This window comes from Triticum dicoccoides, chromosome 1B (genome assembly GCF_002162155.2).
Source record: "Triticum dicoccoides isolate Atlit2015 ecotype Zavitan chromosome 1B, WEW_v2.0, whole genome shotgun sequence".
Classification (NCBI taxonomy): Eukaryota; Viridiplantae; Streptophyta; class Magnoliopsida; order Poales; family Poaceae; genus Triticum; species Triticum dicoccoides.
The window spans coordinates 684,785,409-684,805,346 of NC_041381.1; positions in this window are offsets into that span (position 1 = coordinate 684,785,409).

Consider the following 19,938-nt stretch of genomic DNA (forward strand, 5'->3'; position numbering starts at 1 on the left):
TTCATTTAAGGACGAGACATCTGCCGGATCCAATTTTTTGGAGTACTTGGGGCCAATGCGAGGACGGTGTCTGGTAGCCATGAGAGGAGTTGCAGGCTCGATGGCCGCACGGACTTTCATGGTAAAACCAACGAACCGGAGGGTCTGCCCCGAATCCAGGCACCCTCCGGAAGTGATATTGTCATTGATGACTAGGTGAGCCATGGATCTCTTTTTTGCAGACAGCACATCGGAGCTCTCAATGAAAGCACAATGTCGGTGTCAAAACCGGTAGATCTCGGGTAGAGGGGCCCAAGCTGTGCGTCTAGAGATCGATGGTAACAGGGAGTCAGGGGACACGATGTTTACCCAGGTTCGAGCCCTCTTAATGGAGGTAAAAGCCTACTCCTCTTGATTATATTAGACGAGTATGAATATTACAAGAGTTGATCTACCTCGAGATCGTGATGGCTAACCCTCGATGTCTAGCCTATGAAGATTCCAATGATGATGAGTTACCCTCTACAGACTAACCCCTCTAGTTTATATACACACGAGAGGGGGCCTAGGGTTTATACAAGGTCGGTTGATCAGGAAAGGAAACCTCCAGACTCTATTCTTGTCGTCCACGTATTGAGAAGTCCCATCAAGACACGATCGATGATCTTCAGCTTGATCCTGTACGGCCCATGCAGCCTGGCCCATATTCCTAGATCGGACACCTGAGGACCCCCAAATCTAGGACTCCCTCAATCGTCATCACCATCGATCCTCTCATCGAGAGGGGTTCAATCTCCATCAACATTTTCACCAACACCATCTCCTGTCAAACCCTAGTTCATCTCTTGTATCCGATCTTTCTCTCAAAACCTCAGATTGGTACCTACGGGTTGCTAGTAGTGTTGATTACTCCTTGTAGTTGATGCTAGATGGTTTATTCGGTGGAAGATCATATGTTCAGATCCTTAATGCTTATTAATACCCCTCTAATTTTGAACATGAATATGTTTTGTGAGTAGTTACATTTGTTCCTGAGGACATGAGAGAAGTCTTGTTATAAGTAATCATGTGAATGTGGTATTCGTTCGATATTTTGATGAGATGTATGTTGTATCTCCTCTAGTGGTGTTATGTGAACATTGACTACATGACACTTCACCATGATTTGGGCCTAGGGGAAGGCATTGGGAAGTAATAAGTAGATGATGGGTTGCTAGAGTGACAGAAGCTTAAACCCTAGTTTATGTGTTGCTTCGTAAGGGGCTGATTTGGATCCATATGTTTCATGCTATGGTTAGGTTTACCTTAATTCTTCTTTCGTAGTTGCAGATGCTTGCGAGAGGGGTTAATGATAAGTGGGAGGCTTGTCCAAGTAAGGACAGCACCCAAGCACCGGTCCACCCACATATCAAATTATCAAAGTAACGAACGTGAATCATATGAGCATGATGAAAACTAGCTTGACAGAAATTCCCATGTGTCCTCGGGAGCGCTTTGCTTTATATATGAGTTCGTCCAGGTTTGTCCTTTACTACAAAGTGGATTGGGCCACATTGCTGCAACTTGATTACTCTTGTTACTTGTTACCCGTTACGAATTACTTTATCACCAAACTATCTGTTACCGATAATTTCAGTGCTTGCAGAGAATACCTTACTGAAAACCGCTTATCATTTCCTTTTGCTCTTTGTTGGGTTTAACACTCTTACTTATCAAAAGGACTATTGATAGATCCCCTATACTTGTGGGTCATCAAGACTCTTTTCTGGTGCCGTTGCCGGGAAGTGAAGCGCCTTTGGTAAGTGGAATTTGGTAAGGAAACATTTATATAGTGTGCTGAAATTTACTGTCACTTGTTACTATGGAAAATAATCCTTTGAGGGGCTTGTTCGGGGTATCTTCACCTCGACTGGAAGAGCAAAGAGTTGCTCCTCAACCTATTGAACCTACTGAAAATATTTACTTTGAAATTCCTTTGGGTATGATAGAGAAACTGCTAGCTAATCCCTATACAGGAGATGGAACATTACATCCCGATATGCACCTAATCTATGTGGATGAAGTTTGTGGATTATTTAAGTTTGCAGGTATGCCCGAGGATGTTGTCAAGAAGAAGGTCTTCCCTTTATCATTGAAGGGAAAGGCATTGATGTGGTATAGGCTATGTGATGATATTGGATCATGGAACTACAACCGATTGAAATTGGAATTTCATCCGAAGTTTTATCCTATGCATCTGGTTCATCGTGATCGGAATTATATATATAATTTTTGGCCTCGTGAAGGAGAAAGTATCGATCAAGGTTGGGGGAGTCTTAAGTCAATGTTATATTCATTCCCCAATCATGAGCTCTCAAGAGAAATTATTATTCAAAAAATTTATGCTCGGCTTTCTCATAATGATCGCTCCATGCTCGATACTTCTTGTACTGGTTCTTTTATGATGAAGACTATTGACTTCAAATGGGATTTATTGGAAAGAATTAAACACAACTCTGAAGATTGGGAACTCTAAGAAGGTAAGGAGTCAGGTATAAACCTTAAGTTTGATTGTGTTAAATCTTTTATGGATACCGATGCTTTTCGTGAATTTAGCACTAAATATGGACTTGACTCTGAGATAGTAGCTTCTTTCTATGAATCATTTGCTACTCATGTTGATCTCCCTAACGAGAAGTTGTTTAAATATCATCCTCCCATTGAAGTGAAAGTAGTAGAACCTATTAAAGTTGAAGAAGAAACCATTACTTATAATGTTGATCCTATTGTTCCTACTGCTTATATTGAGAAACCACCTTTCCCTGTTAGAATAAAGGATCATGCTAAAGCTTCAACTGTGGTTCGTAAGAGTTATACTAGAACACCAACACCCCCTGGACAAATTAAAGTTGAACCTAGTATTGCTATGGTCAAAGATCTCTTGGTCGATAATATTGATGGGCATGTTATTTATTTATGTGATGAAGCTGCTAGGATTGCTAAACCTGATACCAAAGATAAACATAGATCTGTTGTTGGCATGCCTATTGTTTCTATTAAAATAGGAGATCATTGTTATCATGGCTTATATGATATGGGTGCTAGTGTGAGTGCAATACCTCATTCCTTATACAAAGAAATTATGCATGATATTGCACCTGCAGAGTTAGAAGGTATTGATGTTACTATTAAGCATGCCAATAGAGATACTATTTCACCAATTGGGATTGTTAGAGATGTTGAAGTCTTGTGTGGGAAAATAAAATATCTTACTGATTTTCTTGTTCTTGGTTCCCCACAAGATGACTTTTGTCCCATTATATTTGGTAGACCCTTCTTGAATATTGTTAATGCTAAGATAGACTGCGAAAAGGATATTGTTACTATTGGTTTAGGGGATATGTGTCATGATTTTAATTTCTCCAAATTCCATAGGCAACCCCATGATAAAGAATTGCCTAGTAAGGATGAAATTATTGGTCTTTCTTCTATTGCCGTGCCTCCTAATGATCCTTTAGAATAATATTTGCTAGACCATGAAAATGATATGTTTATGAATAAAAGAAGGGAAATAGATGAAGTATTCTTTAATCAGGGTCCTATTTTGAAACACAACTTGCCTATTGAAATCCTTGGGGATCCTCCTCCACCCAAGGGGGATCCCGTGTTTGAGCTTAAACAATTACTTGATACTCTTAATATGCTTATCTTGATGAAAACAAGATATATCCTATTATTATTAATGCTAACCTTTCAGAGCATGAAGAAGAGAAATTATTGAAACCTCTGAAGAAGCACCATGCCGCTATTGGATATACTCTTGATGATCTTAAGGGCATTAGTCCCACTCTATGCTAGCACAAAATAAAATTGGAGAAAGATGCTAAACCAGTTGTTGATCATCAACGACGCTAAATCCTAAGATGAAAGAAGTGGTAAGAAATGAAATACTAAAGCTTATGGAGGCAGGTATAATGTATCCTATTGCTGATAGTTAGTGGGTATCCCGCTCATTGTGTCCCTAAGAAGGGAGGTATTACTGTTGTTCCTAATGATAAAAATGAATTGATCCCACAAAGAATTGTTACAGGTTATAAATGGTAACTAATTTCTGCAAATTAAATAAAGCTACCAGAAAAGATCATTATGCTCTACCTTTTATTGATCAACTGCTAGAAAAACTATCCAAACATACACATTTTTGCTTCCTAGATGGTTATTCTGGCTTCTCTCAAATACCAGTGTCAAAAGAGGATCAAGAAAAGACCACTTTTACTTTCCCTTTTGGTACTTTGGCTTATAGACGTATGACTTTTGGTTTATGTAATGCACCTGCTACCTTTCAAAGATGTATTACTGTTATATTCTCTGACTTTTGTGGAAAGATTGTTGAGGTTTTGATGGATGATTTCTCCGTTTATGGAACTTCTTTTGATGATTACTTAAGCAACCTTGAACGAGTTTTGCAGAGATGCAAAGAAACTAACCTTGTCTTGAATTGGGAGAAGTGCCACTTTATGGTTAATGAAGGTATTGTCTTGGGGCATAAAATTTCTGAAAGAGGTATTGAAGTTGATAAAGCTAAAGTAGATGCTATTGAAAAGATGCCATGTCCTAAAGATATCAAAGGTATAAGAAGTTTCCTTGGTCATGCTGGTTTCTATAGGAGGTTTATTAAAGACTTCTCTAAAATTTCTAGGCCTCTCACTAATCTCTTGCAAAAAGATGTTCCTTTTGTTTTTGATGATGATTGTGTAGAAGCATCTGAAATACTTAAGAAAGCCTTGATTTCTGCACCTATTGTTCAGCCACCTGATTGGAATCTACCCTTTGAAATTATGTGTGATGCTAGTGATTATGTTGTTGGTGCTATTCTAGGGCAAAGAGTCGATAAGAAACTAAATGTTATCCAGTATGCTAGCAAAACTTTAGACAGTGCCCATAGAAATTATGCTACTACTGAAAAAGAATTTTTAGCAGTTGTAATTGCATGTGATAAGTTTAGACCTTATATTGTTGATTCCAAAGTAACATTTCACACTGATCATGCTGCTATTAAATATCTTATGGAAATAAAGATGCTAAACCTAGACTTACTAGTAAGGTACACGTGCACTGCACACATGAGATTTGGTTACCAAATTATGAATAAATATCACACTATAGCATGTTAGCTTTGAGTCATATATGCATGATGTAGATGTTCATTTAATTCTTATAGTTCATCCCATTCAAAATCAATTAGTTTTAAAAAAATCTATTTTAAGATTCATGGAATTGTGCATTGTAAAGCATAAAGTAAAAAACAAATAGTGATAATTCATTTAGAAAAAAAGTTTGGGCAATTAAGATATGGAAGATTCTAGAACAAAGGAGAAGTGCTTGTGTTTTGAGGTTTGTGCATTATGCTTAAGTTCAACCATGGAGTCTTCTAGATTGTACATGTGGCAGAATCTGGTGGAATGTAGATGATATCCAACAGCCAGTAGTGCTCGGATTTGCCATCTCTCTACCGTCGATTGGCTTCATCCAACGACCAACTTTCAAAAGTTATTTGTACACTATATAGGGGTATAGATTAGATGGGTTCTCTTGCTACAAGAATTTGATTTGCATATTATTGATAGAAAGAGAGCTGAGAACCCCATTGCAGACAACTTGTCTAGGTTAGAAAATGTTCTTGATGACCCACTGCCTATTGATGATAGCTTTCCTGATGAACAATTAGCTGTCACAAATGCTTCTCGTACTGCTCCATGGTATGCTGATTATGCTAATTACATTGTTGCTAAATTTATACCACCTAGTTTCACATACTAGTAAAAGAAAAAGGTTTTCTATGATTGAAGACATTACTTTTGGGATGACCCACACCTTTATAAAGAAGGAGTCGATGGTGTTATTAGATGTTGCGTACCTGAGCATGAATAGGAACAGATCCTACGCAAGTGTCACTCCGAGGCTTACAGAGGACACCACACTGGAGATAGAACTGCACATAAGGTATTGCAATCCGGTTTTTATTAGCCTACTCTCTTCAAAGATGCCCGTAAGTTTGTCTTGTCTTGTGATGAATGCCAAAGAATTGGTAATATTAGTAGACGTCGGGAAATGCCTATGAACTATTCACTTGTTATTGAACCATTTTATCTTTGGGGCTTTGAATATATGGGACCCTTTCCTTCTTCTAATGGGTATACACATATTTTAGTTGCTGTTGATTACGTTACTAAGTGGGTAGAAGCTATTCCAACTAGTAGTGCTGATCATAACACTTATATTAAGATGCTTAAAGAAGTTATTTTTCCGAGGTTTGGAGTCCCTAGATATTTAATGACTGATGGTGGTTCACATTTTATTCATGGTGCTTTCCGTAAAATGCTTGCTAAGGATGTAAATCATAGAATTGCATCTCCATATCACCATCAGTCTAGTGGTCAAGTAGAATTGAGTAATAAAGAGATTAAATTGATTTTGGAAAAGACTGATAATAGATCTAGAAAGAATTGGTCCAAGAAACTTGATGATGCATTATGGGCTTATAGAACTGCTTATAAAAATCCTATGGGTATGTCTCCGTATAAAATGGTTTATGTAAAGGCATGTCACTTATCTCTTGAACTAGAAGACAAGGCATATTGGGCTATTAAAGAGCTCAATTATGATTTCAAACTTGCCGGTGAAAAGAGGTTATTTGACATTAGCTCGCTTGATGAATGGAGAACCCAAGCCTATGAGAATGCCAAGTTGTATAAAGAAAAAGTTAAAAGATGGCATGACAAAAGGATACAAAAGCGTGAGTTTAACGTAGGTGATTATGTTTTGCTATACAACTCTCTTTTAAGTTTTTTGGCAGGAAAACTTCTCTCTAAATGGGAAGGTCCTTACATTATCAAGGAGGTCTACCGTTCCGGTGCCATTTAAAATCAATAACGCCGAAGGCGCAAATCCGAAGGTGGTAAACGGTCAAAGAATCAAACATTATATCTCAGTTAATCCCATAAATGTTGAAACCAATGTTATTAACACCGTAACCCCGGAGGAGTATATAAGGGATACTTTCCAAGATGTTTTGAACTCTGAAGAGGAAGAGGTATGATGTACGGTAAGTAAACCGACTCCAAAACTGTTCTAATATCAATTTTTCTCTGTTTTGGAATATTTAAAAAATTAGGAAAATTAAAAGTAGTCTGAAAGAGACACGAGGTAGCCACGAGGGTGCAGGGCGTGCCCTACCCCCTGGGCGCGCTCCCCTACCTCATGGCTACCTCGTGTGCCCTCTGGACTCTGTTTTCTTGCACGATACTTCTTTTGGTCGGTAAAAATTCATTATATAATCTCCTGAAGGTTTTGACCACTGTACCACGACCAAATCCTTTGTTCTTGTTTTGAGCTGTTTCTGCAACGGATTTAGAGCAATATGTCATCCTAGGATTCGGAGGGAGAAAGCTATGTGGTTGACTACCTTGCAGACCCCAAGGTCTATGGGGACTTGGAGCATTGTGGTTGGACCATGGAGGAAGAAGAAGACTATGATCCTAAGGGAAAAGAGTAGACAAGCTCAGATGAAGATGAAGCCCCACTACCTCAACCTGGGGACATGCACGTGGAGTTTAAAATGTCAAGTCTCCCTGACAGAGCAAAGAAACCTAAGATCGAGTTTATCCCCTTTCTTCTCTTGCATGAAAACAAACAGGAACTATGTAAGAAGATACTAAGTCTTGAGCAGGAGATAGGTGCCTTAAGGGAGCAGAATTCTATCCTCAAGCGCAAGCTAAGGAAGAAGCCTACATCATCAACAACTCCATCATCACCACCTCCGAAGAAAGAGACATGAATACATGGGTATGGGCTGTCCCCTTGGCAATTGACAAGCTTGGGGGAGGTGCCTCGGTATCATATCACCATCACACCTCTATCTTTATCGTTTTTCTTAGTTCGATCCTTTTGGTTGTATCTTGATCTAGTGGAATAAAGTTTTTCTATGGTCTAGCTTTGAGTTTTGTTTTGATCTGTAATTGAGTCCTTGAGTTATATATAATAAAGAGTAGTTTTGAGTTGAGGGCTTTGCTATCCTGCTATGATCTTGAGGAAATTAAAGAAAGAATAAAAAGAAATAAAAGGATCATATTTTGATCTTATGGAGAGTAATGACTTCACATATAAAGAGTATGATGAATAAAAGTTGTTGCGAGTTGACAAACATAGTTTTGGTCATCGTTGCAATTAATAGGAAGTAATAAAGAAAGAGAGGTTTTCACATATAAATATACTATCTTGGACATCTTTTTTGATTGTGAGGACTCATTAAAATATGACATGCTAAAAAGTTGATGCTGGACAAGGAAGACAACGTAAAGGTTATGTTTTCTTATATCCGAATAAGTTATATTGTCATGGATCTTCCAACATGTTGAGCTTGCCTTTCCCCCTCATGCTAGCCAAATTCTTTGCACCAAGTAGAGATACTACTTGTGCTTCCAAACATCCCTAAACCTCGTTTTGCCATGAGAGTCCGCCATACCTACCTATGGATTGAGTAAGATCCTTCAAGTAAGTTGTCATTGGTGCAAGCAATAAAAATTGCTCTCTAAATATGTATGATCTATTAGTGTGAAGAAAATAAGCTTTATATGAACTTGTGATATGGAAGAAACAAAAGCGATGGACTGCATAATAAAGGTCCCTATCACAAGCGGCAACATAAAGTGACGTTCTTTTGCATTAAGTTTTTGTGCATGGAACCATAAAAGCGCATGAAAAACTTTGTTTCCCTCTGCGAAGGGCCTATCTTTTACTTTTACCTTCTATCCTTATACAAGAGTCATGGTGATCTTCACCTTTCCTTTTTACACTTTTATCCTTTGGCAAGCACTGTGTGTTGGAGAGATCCGGATATATATCCACTATGATGTAGGTTTTCATAAAGTATTATTGTTGACATTCCTTTTGAGGTAAAAGGTTGGGAGGCGAAACTATAAGCACCTATCTTTCTTTGTGCCTGATTGAAACCTTATACCCATAAGTATCACGTGAGTGTTGGCAATTGTGAAAGACTAAATGATAGTTGAGTATGTGGACTTGCTGAAAAGCTCTTATATTGATTGTTTCCGATGTTATGATAAATTGCAATTGCTTCAATGATCGAGATCATATTTTGTTAGTTTTCAATGAAGTTTCTGATTCATACTTTACATTGTGAATAGGTTGTTACTTTAGCATAAGAAATTATGTGACAATATATGTTGTTGTTCTAAAGATGATCATGATTCCCTCATGTTCGTATTTTATTTTATCGACACCTCTATCTCTAAAACGTGTGGACATATTTTTCGATATCGGCTTTCGCTTGAGGACAAGTGAGGTCTAAGCTTGGGGGAGTTGATACATCCATTGTGCATCATGCTTATCAATATTTATTGCATTATGGGCTGTTATTACATGTTATATCACAATTATGCCTCTTCTCTCTTATTTTATAAGGTTTACATGCAGAGGAAGAATGCCGCCAGCTGGAATTCTGGACTGGAAAAGGAGCAAATATTAGAGACCTATTCTGCACAATTCCAAAAGTCCTAAAACTTCACGGAGATCAGTTTTGGAATAAGTAACAAATATTGGGTGAAGAAAGCACTAGAGGGGGGCCACCAGTCAGTCACGAGGGTGGAGGGCGCGCCCTACCCCCCTGGGCGCACCCCTACCTCGTGGGCCCCCTGGCAGGCCCCCGACTCCCATATTTTGTTATATGGTGTCTTTTGCCCTGGAAAAAATCAGATAGAAGCTTTTGGGACGAAGCGCCGCCGTCTCGAGGCGGAACCTGGGCAGGACCAATCTAGGGCTCCGACGGAGCTGTTCTGCCGAGGGAACATCCCTCCGGGAGGGGGAAATCATCGCCATCGATCCTCTCATCGAGAGGGGGTTAATCTCCATCAACATTCCAGCACAATCTCCTCTCAAACCCTAGCTCATCTCTTGTATCCGATCTTTGTCTCAAAACCTTGGATTGGTACCTGTGGGTTGCTAGTAGTGTTATTTACTCCTTGTAGTTGATGCTAGTTGGTTTATTTGGTGATAGATCATATGTTTAGATCCTTAATGCTTATTAATACCCCTCTAATTTTGAACATGAATATGTTTTATGAGTAGTTACATTTGTTCCTGAGGACATGGAGAAGTCTTGTTATAAGTAATCATGTGAATTTGGTATTCATTCGATATTTTGATGAGATGTATGTTGTCTCTCCTCTAGTGGTGCTATGTGAACGTCGACTACATGACACTTCACCATGATTTGGGCCTAGGGTAAGGCATTGGGAAGTAATAAGTAGATGATGGGTTGCTAGAGTGACAGAAGCTTAAACCCTAGTTTATGTGTTGCTTCGTAAGGGGCTGATTTGGATCCATATGTTTCATGCTATGGTTAGGTTTACCTTAATTCTTCTTTCGTAGTTGCAGATGCTTGCAAGAGGGGTTAATCATAAGTGGGAGGCTTGTCCAAGTAAGGACAGCACCGAAGCACCGGTCCACCCACATATCAAATTATCAAAGTAACGAACGTGAATCATATGAGCATGATGAAAACTAGCTTGACAGAAATTTCCATGTGTCCTCGGGAGCGCTTTGCTTTATATAAGAGTTCGTCCAGGCTTGTCCTTTGCTACAAAAATGATAGGGCCACCTTACCGCTCCTTGTTTACTCTTGTTACTTGTTGCCCGTTACGAATTACTTTACCACAAAACTATATGTTACCGATAATTTTAGTGTTTGCAGAGAATACCTTACTGAAAACCGCTTGTCATTTCCTTCTGCTCCTCTTTGGGTTCGACACTCTTAGTTGTCGAAAGGACTACGATAGATCCCTGATACGTCTCCAACATATCTATAATTTTTTATTGCTCCATGCTACTTTACCTACTATTTTGGACTATATTGGGCTTTATTTTCCACTTTTATATTATTTTTGGGACTAACCTATTAACCGGAGGCCCAGCCCAGAATTGCTATTTTTTGCCTATTTCAGTATTTCGAAGAAACGGAATATCAAACGGAGTCCAAACAGAATGAAACCTTCGGGAACGTGATTTTCTCACCAAACATGATCCAGGAGACTTGGACCCTGCTCCAAGGAACAAAAGAGGCGGTCACGAGGGTGGAGGGCGCCCCCCTGGGCGCGCACCCCTACCTCGTGGGCCCCCTACTGCTCCACCGACGTACTCCTTCCTCCTATATATACCTACGTATCCCCGACAGATCAGATACGGAGCCAAAAACCTAATTCCACCGCCGTAACCTTCTGTATCCACGAGATCCCATCTTGGGGCCTGTTCCGGAGCTCCACCGGAGGGGGCATCTACCATGGAGGGCTTCTACATCAACACCATAGCCCCTCCGATGAAGTGTGAGTAGTTTACTTCAGACCTTCGGGTCCATATCTAGTAGCTAGATGGCTTCTTCTCTCTTTTTGGATCTCAATACAATGTTCTCCCCCTCTCTTGTGGAGAACTATTCGATGTAATCTTCTTTTTGCGGTGTGTTTGTTGAGACCGATGAATTGTGGGTTTGTGATCCAGATTATCTATGGAAAATATTTGAATCTTCTCTGAATTCTTTTATGTATGATTGAGTTATCTTTGCAAGTCTCTTCGAATTATCCGTTTGGTTTGGCCAACTAGATTGGTAGTTCTTGCAATGGGAGAAGTGCTTAGCTTTGGGTTCGATCTTGCGGTGTCCTTACCCAGTGACAGAAGGGGTTGCAAGGCACGTATTGTATTGTTGCCATTGAGGATAACAAGATGGGGTTTTATCATATTGCATGAATTTATCCCTCTACATCTGTCATCTTGCTTAAGGTGTTACTCTGTTTTTAACTTAATACTCTAGATGCATGCTGGGTAGCGGTCGATGAGTGGAGTAATAGTAGTAGATGCAGAATCGTTTCGATCTACTTGTCTTGGACGTGATGCCTATATACATGATCATTGCCTAGATATGCTCATAACTATGCTCAATTCTGTCAATTGCTCAACAGTAATTTGTTCACCCACTGTAGAATATTTATGCTCTTGAGAGAAGCCACTAGTGAAACCTATGGCCCCCGGGTCTATTCTCGTCATATCAATCTCTATTGCTTTATTTACTTGCTTTTCTTTTACTTTGCCTTTTACTTTTCACTTTGCATCTATCTATCAACAATACCAAAAATATTATTTATCATCTCTATCAGATCTCACCCTCGTAAGTGACCTTGAAGGGATTGACAACCCCTAATCGCGTTGGTTGCGAGTAGCTATCGTTTTGTGTAGGTACGAGGGACATGTGTGTGGTCTCCTACTGGATTGATACCTTGGTTCTCAAAAACTGAGGGAAATACTTGTGCTACTTTACTGCATCATCCTCTCCTCTGCGGGGAAATCCAACGCAGTGCTCAAGAGGTAGCAAGAAGAATTTCTGGCGCCGTTGTCGGGGAGGCTCACGCAAGCAAGTCAACCATACCAAGTACCCATCAGAATCCCTATCTCTCGCATTACATTATTTGCCTCTCTTTTCCTCTCCCCCACTTCACCCTTGCCGTTTTATTCGCCCTCTCTTTCCCAATCTCCTCCTCTCTTTCCCGTTTGCTTTTTCCCCGTTGCCTTTTTGTTTGCTTGTGTGTTGGATTACTTGTTGCCATGGCACAAGATAATACCAAATTGTGTGCTTCTCGAATACCAATAATAATGATTTCCTTACTACTCCGATTGCTCCTCTTAATAATGATGAGTCTTGTGAAATCAATACCGCTTTGTTGAATCTTGTTATGAAAGATCAATTCGCCGGCCTTCCTAGTGAAGATGCCGCTACTCATCTAAACAATTTTGTTGATTTGTGTGATATGCAAAATAAGAAAGATACGGATAACAATATTGTCAAATTGAAGTTATTTCCGTTTTCACTTAGAGATCATGCTAAAGTTTGGTTTTCATCTTTGCCTAAAAATAGTATTGATTCTTGGAACAAGTGCAAAGATGCTTTTATCTCTAAGTATTTTCCTCCCGCTAAGATTATCACTCTTAGGAACGATATCATGAATTTTAAATAACTTGATCATGAGCATGTTGCCCAATCTTGGGAAAGAATGAAATTAATGCTTCGCAATTACCCTACTCATGGTTTGAATTTATGGATGATCATACAAAAATTTTATGCCGGATTGAATTTTGCTTCTAGGAATCTTTTAGATTCGGCCGCGGGAGGCACATTTATGGAAATTACGTTAGGAGATGCTACAAAATTGCTTGATAATATTATGGCCAATTATTCTCAATGGCACACCGAAAGATCTTCTAGTAAAAAAGTGCATGCTATAGAAGAAATTAATGTTTTGAGTGAAAAGATGGATGAACTTATGAAGATGTTTGCTCCTAAAAATACTCCTCTTGATCTCAATGATATGCCTTTGTCTACCTTGCTTGAGAATAATAATGAATCTATGGATGTGAATTTTGTTGGTAGGAATAGTTTTGGAAACAACGCGTATAGAGGGAATTTTAATCCTAGGCCTTATCCTAGTAATCCTTCTAATAATTATGGAAATTCCTACAACAACTCTTATGGAAATTTTAATAAGATGCCCTCTGAATTTGAGAGTAGTGTTAAAGAGTTTATGAATTCACAAAAGAATTTTAATGCTTTGCTTGAAGAGAAATTGCTTAAAGTTGATGATTTGGCTAGGAACGTTGATAGAATTTCTCTCGAGATTGATTCTTTAAAGCTTAGATCTATTCCTCCTAAGCATGATATCAATGAGTCTGTCAAAGCCATGAGAATTTCCATTGATGAGTGCAAAGAAAGAACCGCTAGGATGCGTGCTTCCAAAGATGCCTTTATTAAAGCATGTTCTTCCAATTCCCATGAAAATCAAGATGAAGATCTAAAATTTATTGATGTGTCCCCCATTAAATCTTTGTTTTGCAATATGAATCTTGATGAAACTGAATATGATCTTCCTTTACCTAGAAGGCGTTCTAAGAATTCGGAGTTTCTAGATCTTGATGATGAAATTGATGAAAGTGGCATTGAAAGAAATAAAAACCTAGATGTTGCTAAACCCACTATTTTGGATCTCAAGGAATTTAATTATGAAAATTGATCTTTGATTGGTTGTATTTCCTTGTTGCAATCCGTGCTAGATTCTCCACATGCTTATAGTCAAAATAAGGCCTTTACCGAACACATTGTTGATGCCTGGATGCAATCTTATGAAGAAAAACTTGAGTTGAAAGTTTCTATCCCAAGAAAACTCTATGATGAGTGGGAACCTACTATTAAAATTAAAATCAAAGATTATGAGTTTCATGCTTTGTCTGATTTGGGTGCTAGTGTCTCTACTATTCCCAAAGCTTTGTGTGATTTGCTAGACTTCCGTGACTTTGATGATTGCTCTCTAAACTTGCACCTTGCAGATTCCACTATTAAAAAGCCTATGGGAAGAATTAATGATGTTCTTATTGTTGCAAATAGGAATTATGTGCCCGTAGATTTTATCATTCTTGATATAGATTGCAATCATTCATGTCCTATTATTCTTGGTAGACCTTTCCTTAGAACGATTGGTGCAATTATTGATATGAAAGAAGGGAATATTAGATTCTAGTTTCCCTTAAAGAAGGGCATGGAACACTTCCCTAGAAAAAAAATAAAATTACCATATGAATCTATCATGAGAGCCACTTATGGATTGCCTACCAAAGATGGCAATACCTAGATCTATCCTTGTTTTTATGCCTAGCTAGGGGCGTTAAACGATAGCGCTTGTTGGGAGGCAACCCAATTTTATTTTGTGTTTTTTGTTTTTGCTTCTGTTTAGGAATAAATAATCCATCTAGCCTCTGTTTGGATGTGGTTTTGTCTTTTAATTAGTGTTTGTGCCAAGTAGAACCTATAGGATAACCTATGATGATAGTTGATTTGATTCTGCTGAAAAACAGAAACTTTGCGCGCATGAATATAATTTTGTTAAATCACGGGAACGTGATTTTGCGCTGATTCTTTTTGATGCTGTTCAATAAAAAAATTGTACAGGACTTCCTATTTTGTTAGAATTTTTAGAGTTCCAGAAGTTTGCGTTAGTTACAGATTGCTACAGACTGTTCTATTTTTGACAAATTCTGTTTTACGTGTGTTGTTTGCTTATTTTGATGAATCTATGGCTAGTAAAATAGTTTATAATCCATAGAGAAGTTGAAATAAGTAGGTTTAACACCAATATAAATAAAGAATGAGTTCATTACAGTACCTTGAAGTAGTCTTTTTTTTCTTTCTCTAACGGAGCTCACGAGATTTCTGTTGAGTTTTGTGTTGTGAAGTTTTCAAGTTTTGGGTGAATTCTTTTGATGGATTATGGAACAAGGAGTGGCAAGAGCCTAAGCTTGGGGATTCCCATGGCACCCACAAGATAATCCAAGGACACCAAAAATTCAAAGCTTGGGGATGCCCCGGAAGGCATCCCCTCTTTCGTCCACTTCCATCGGTAATTTACTTGGAGCTATATTTTTATTCACCACATGTTATGTGTTTTGCTTGGAGCGTCTTGTATCATTTGTGTTTTTGCTTGTTAGTTTACCACAATCATCCTTGCTGTACACACCTTTTGAGAGAGCCATACATGATTTGGAATTTGTTAGAATACTCTATGTGCTTCACTTATATCTTTTGAGCTTGATAGTTTTGCTCATAGTGCTTCACTTATATCTTTTGAGCGTGATAGTTTTTGCTCTAGTACTTCACTTATATCTTTTGGAGCACGATGGTGGATTTGTTTTAAAGAAACTATTGATCTCTCATGTTTCACTTAGATTATTTTGAGAGTCGTTAATAGCATGGTAATTTGCTTAATGTTAATATACTTGGTATTCAAGATATGTGAAACTTTCTTTTGAGTGAATTGAATACTAAGATAAGTTTGATGCTTGATAATTGTTTTGAGATATGGAGGTGATAATATCAAAGTTGTGCTAGTTGAGTGATTATGAATTTTAGAAATGCTTGTGTTGAAGTTAGTAAGTCCCGTAGCATGCACGTATGGTTAAAGTTGTGTAACAAATTTGAAACATGAAGTGTACCTGGCTTGTGCATCCTTATGAGTGGCGGTCGGGGACGAGCGATGGTCTTTTCCTACCAATCTATCCCCCTAGGAGCATGCGCGTAGTACTTGATTTTTGATGACTTCTAAATTTTTGCAATAAGTATATGAGTTCTTTTGACTAATGTTGAGTCCATGGATTATACGCACTCTCACCTTTCCGCCTTTGCTAGCCTCTTCGGTATCGTGCATTGCCCTTTCTCACCTTGAGAGTTGGTGCAAACTTCGCCGGTGCATCCAAATCCCGTGATACGATATGCTCTATCACACATAAACCTCCTTATATCTTCCTCAAAACAGCCACCATACCTACCTATTATGGCATTTCCATAGCCATTCCGAGATATATTGCCATGCAACTTCCACCATCATCATCATGACATATGTTACTTTTGTCATATTGCCATTGCATGATCATGTAGTTGACATCGTATTTGTGGCAAAGCCACCTTGCATTATTTTTCATACATGTCACTCTTGATTCATTGCACCATCCCGGTACACCGCCGGAGGCATTCATATAGAGTCATATCTTGTTCTAAGTTTCGAGTTGTAATCCTTATGTTGTAATCAATAGAAGTGTGATGATCATCATTATTAGAGCATTGCCCAAAGAAAAGAAAAGAAAAAAAAGAAAGGCCAAAAGAAAAAAAGAAAGGCCCAAAAAAAGAAAAAGAAAAAAAAGAAAAGAAAAAGGGCAATGCTACTATCTCTTTTCCACACTTGTGCTTCAAAGTAGCACCTTGTTCTTCATGTAGTGAGTCTCATATATTGTGCTTCAAAGTAGCACCTTGTTCTTCATGTAGTGAGTCTCATAAGTTGTCTTTTTATACTAGTGGGAATTTTTCATTATAGAACTTGGCTTGTATATTCCTACGATGGGCTTCCTCAAATGCCCTAGGTATTCGTGATCAAGCAAGTTGGATGCACACCCACTAGTTTTCTTTTGTAGAGCATTCATAGCTCTAGTGCATCCGTTGCATCGCAATCCCTACTCCTCATGTTGACATCAATTGATGGGCATCTCCATCGCCCGTTGATTATCCTCGTCAATGTGAGACTTTCTCCTTTTTTGTCTTCTCCACACAATCCCCATCATCATATTCTATTCCACGCATAGTGCTATATCCATGCCTCACGCTCATGTATTGCATGAAGGTTGAAAAAGTTTGAGATTATTTAAGTATGAAACAATTGCTTGGCTTGTCATCGGGGGTATAGAAGTTGGGAACATCTTTGTGTGACGAAAATGAAGCATAGCCTAACTATATGATTTTGTAGGGATGAACTTTCTTTTGCCATGTTATTTTGAGAAGACATGATTGCTTTGATTAGTATGCTTGAAGTATTATTATTTTTGTGTCAATATGAACTTTTGTCTTGAATCTTTTGGATCTGAATATTCATATCACAATTAAGAAGATTTACATTGAAATTATGCCAAAGTAGCACTCCGCATCAAAAATTCTTTTTTATCATTTACCTACTCGAGGACGATCAGGAATTAGCTTGGGGATGCCTGATACGTATCCAACGTATCTATAATTTTTGATTGCTCCATGCTACTTTATCTACTGTTTTGGACTATATTGGGCTTTATTTTCCACTTTTATATTATTTTTGGGACTAACCTATTAACCAGAGGCCCAGCCCAGAATTGTTGTTTTTTGCCTATTTCAGTATTTCCAAGAAACGGAATATCAAACGGAGTCCAAACGGAATGAACCTTCGGGAACGTGATTTTCTCACCGAACGTGATCCAGGAGACTTGGACCCAGCTCCAAGGAACAAAAGAGGCGGTCACGAGGGTGGAGGGCGCCCCTCCTTGGGCGCGCCCCCTACCTCGTGGGCCCGCTGCTGCTCCACCGACGTACTCCTTCCTCCTATATATACCTACGTATCCCTGACAGATCGGATACGGAGCCAAAAACCTAATTCCACCGTCGTAACCTTCTGTATCCACGAGATCCCATCTTGGGGCCTATTCCGGAGCTCCGCCGGAGGGGGCATCTACCACGGAGGGCTTCTACATCAACACCATAGCCCCTCCGATGAAGTGTGAGTAGTTTACTTCAGACCTTCGGGTCCATAGCTAGTAGCTAGATGGCTTCTTCTCTCTTTTTGGATCTCAATACAATGTTCTCCCCCTCTCTTGTGGAGAACTATTCGATGTAATCTTCTTTTTGCGGTGTGTTTGTTGAGACCGATGAATTGTGGGTTTATGATCCAGATTATCTATCGAAAATATTTGAATCTTCTCTAAATTCTTTTATGTATGATTGAGTTATCTTTGCAAGTCTCTTCGAATTATCCGTTTGGTTTGGCCAACTAGATTGGTAGTTCTTGCAATGGGAGAAGTGCTTAGCTTTGGGTTCGATCTTGCGGTGTCCTTACCTAGTGACAGAAAGGGTTGCAAGGCACGTATTGTATTGTTGCCATCAAGGATAACAAGATGGGGTTTTTATCATATTGCATGAATTTATCCCTCTACATCATGTCATCTTGCTTAAGGCGTTACTCTGTTTTTAACTTAATACTCTAGATGCATGCTGGATAGCGGTCGATGAGTGGAGTAATAATAGTAGATGCAGAATCGTTTCGATCTACTTGTCTTGGACGTGATGCCTATATACATGATCATTGCCTAGATATGCTCATAACTATGCTCAATTCTATCAATTCCTCAACAGTAATTTGTTCACCCACCGTAGAATATTTATGCTCTTGAGAGAAGCCACTAGTGAAACCTATGGCCCCCGGGTCTATTCTCGTCATATCAATCTCTATCGCTTCATTTACTTGCTTTGCTTTTACTTTGACTTTTACTTTTCACTTTGCATCTATCTATCAAAAATACCAAAAATATTATTTATCATCTCTATCAGATCTCACCCTCGTAAGTGACCGTGAAGGGATTGACAACCCCTAATCGCGCTGGTTGCAAGTCGCTATCGTTTTGTGTAGGTACGAGGGACTTGTGTGTGGTCTCCTACTGGATTGATACCTTGGTTCTCAAAAACTGAGGGAAATACTTATGCTACTTTACTGCATCATCCTCTCCTCTTCGGGGAAATCCAACGCAGTGCTCAAGAGGTAGCAATCCCCTATACTTGTGGGTCATCAGGTATTATATTAATTCACTTGAGATATGTTTTGGCACTCAACTCGCAGATTTACGAGGTGACATTGGGGTAATCTATGCATAGGGGTTGATTCACGTTCTTGTCTTTTGTTTCTCCGGTAGAAATCTTGGGGCACTCTTTGAGGTTCTTTGTGTTGGGTCGAGTATTATGAATCTGAAAATGTTTGATGTGTATCGTATAATTAACTCATTGATACTTGTGGTGACATTGGAGTGTCTAGGTGACATTAGAGTTGGTTGATGCGTATCTTATGGTGTTATTTTAGTACAAACTCTTGGATAGATTGAACGGAAAGAATAACTTTGTGTTATTTTAGTATGAACTCTTGAATAGATCGAATGAAATAATAACTTTAAGGTGGTTTCGTACCCTACAAAAAAATTCTTCTTATGTTCTCCGCTAGATAAGAACTTTGGAGTGATTCTTCACCACAAGTTGAGGGATGGTTATATGATCCAATTAGATTAGCATCGTTGAGAGATTGCACTAGCAAAAGTACGGAGCCTAGGCCTTGTTTCAAGCATTGAAATACCGGTTGTGCTCCATTTTATCAATTGCTACCTTGCTGTTTTTTATTGTTCTTATTACAAAAATCAATATCTACTATCATTACTACGCTTTTATCACCAACTCTTCGCCGAACTAGTGCACCTATACAAATTACCATTGTATTTGGTGTGTTGGGTACATAAGAGACTTTTTATTATTTGGTTGCA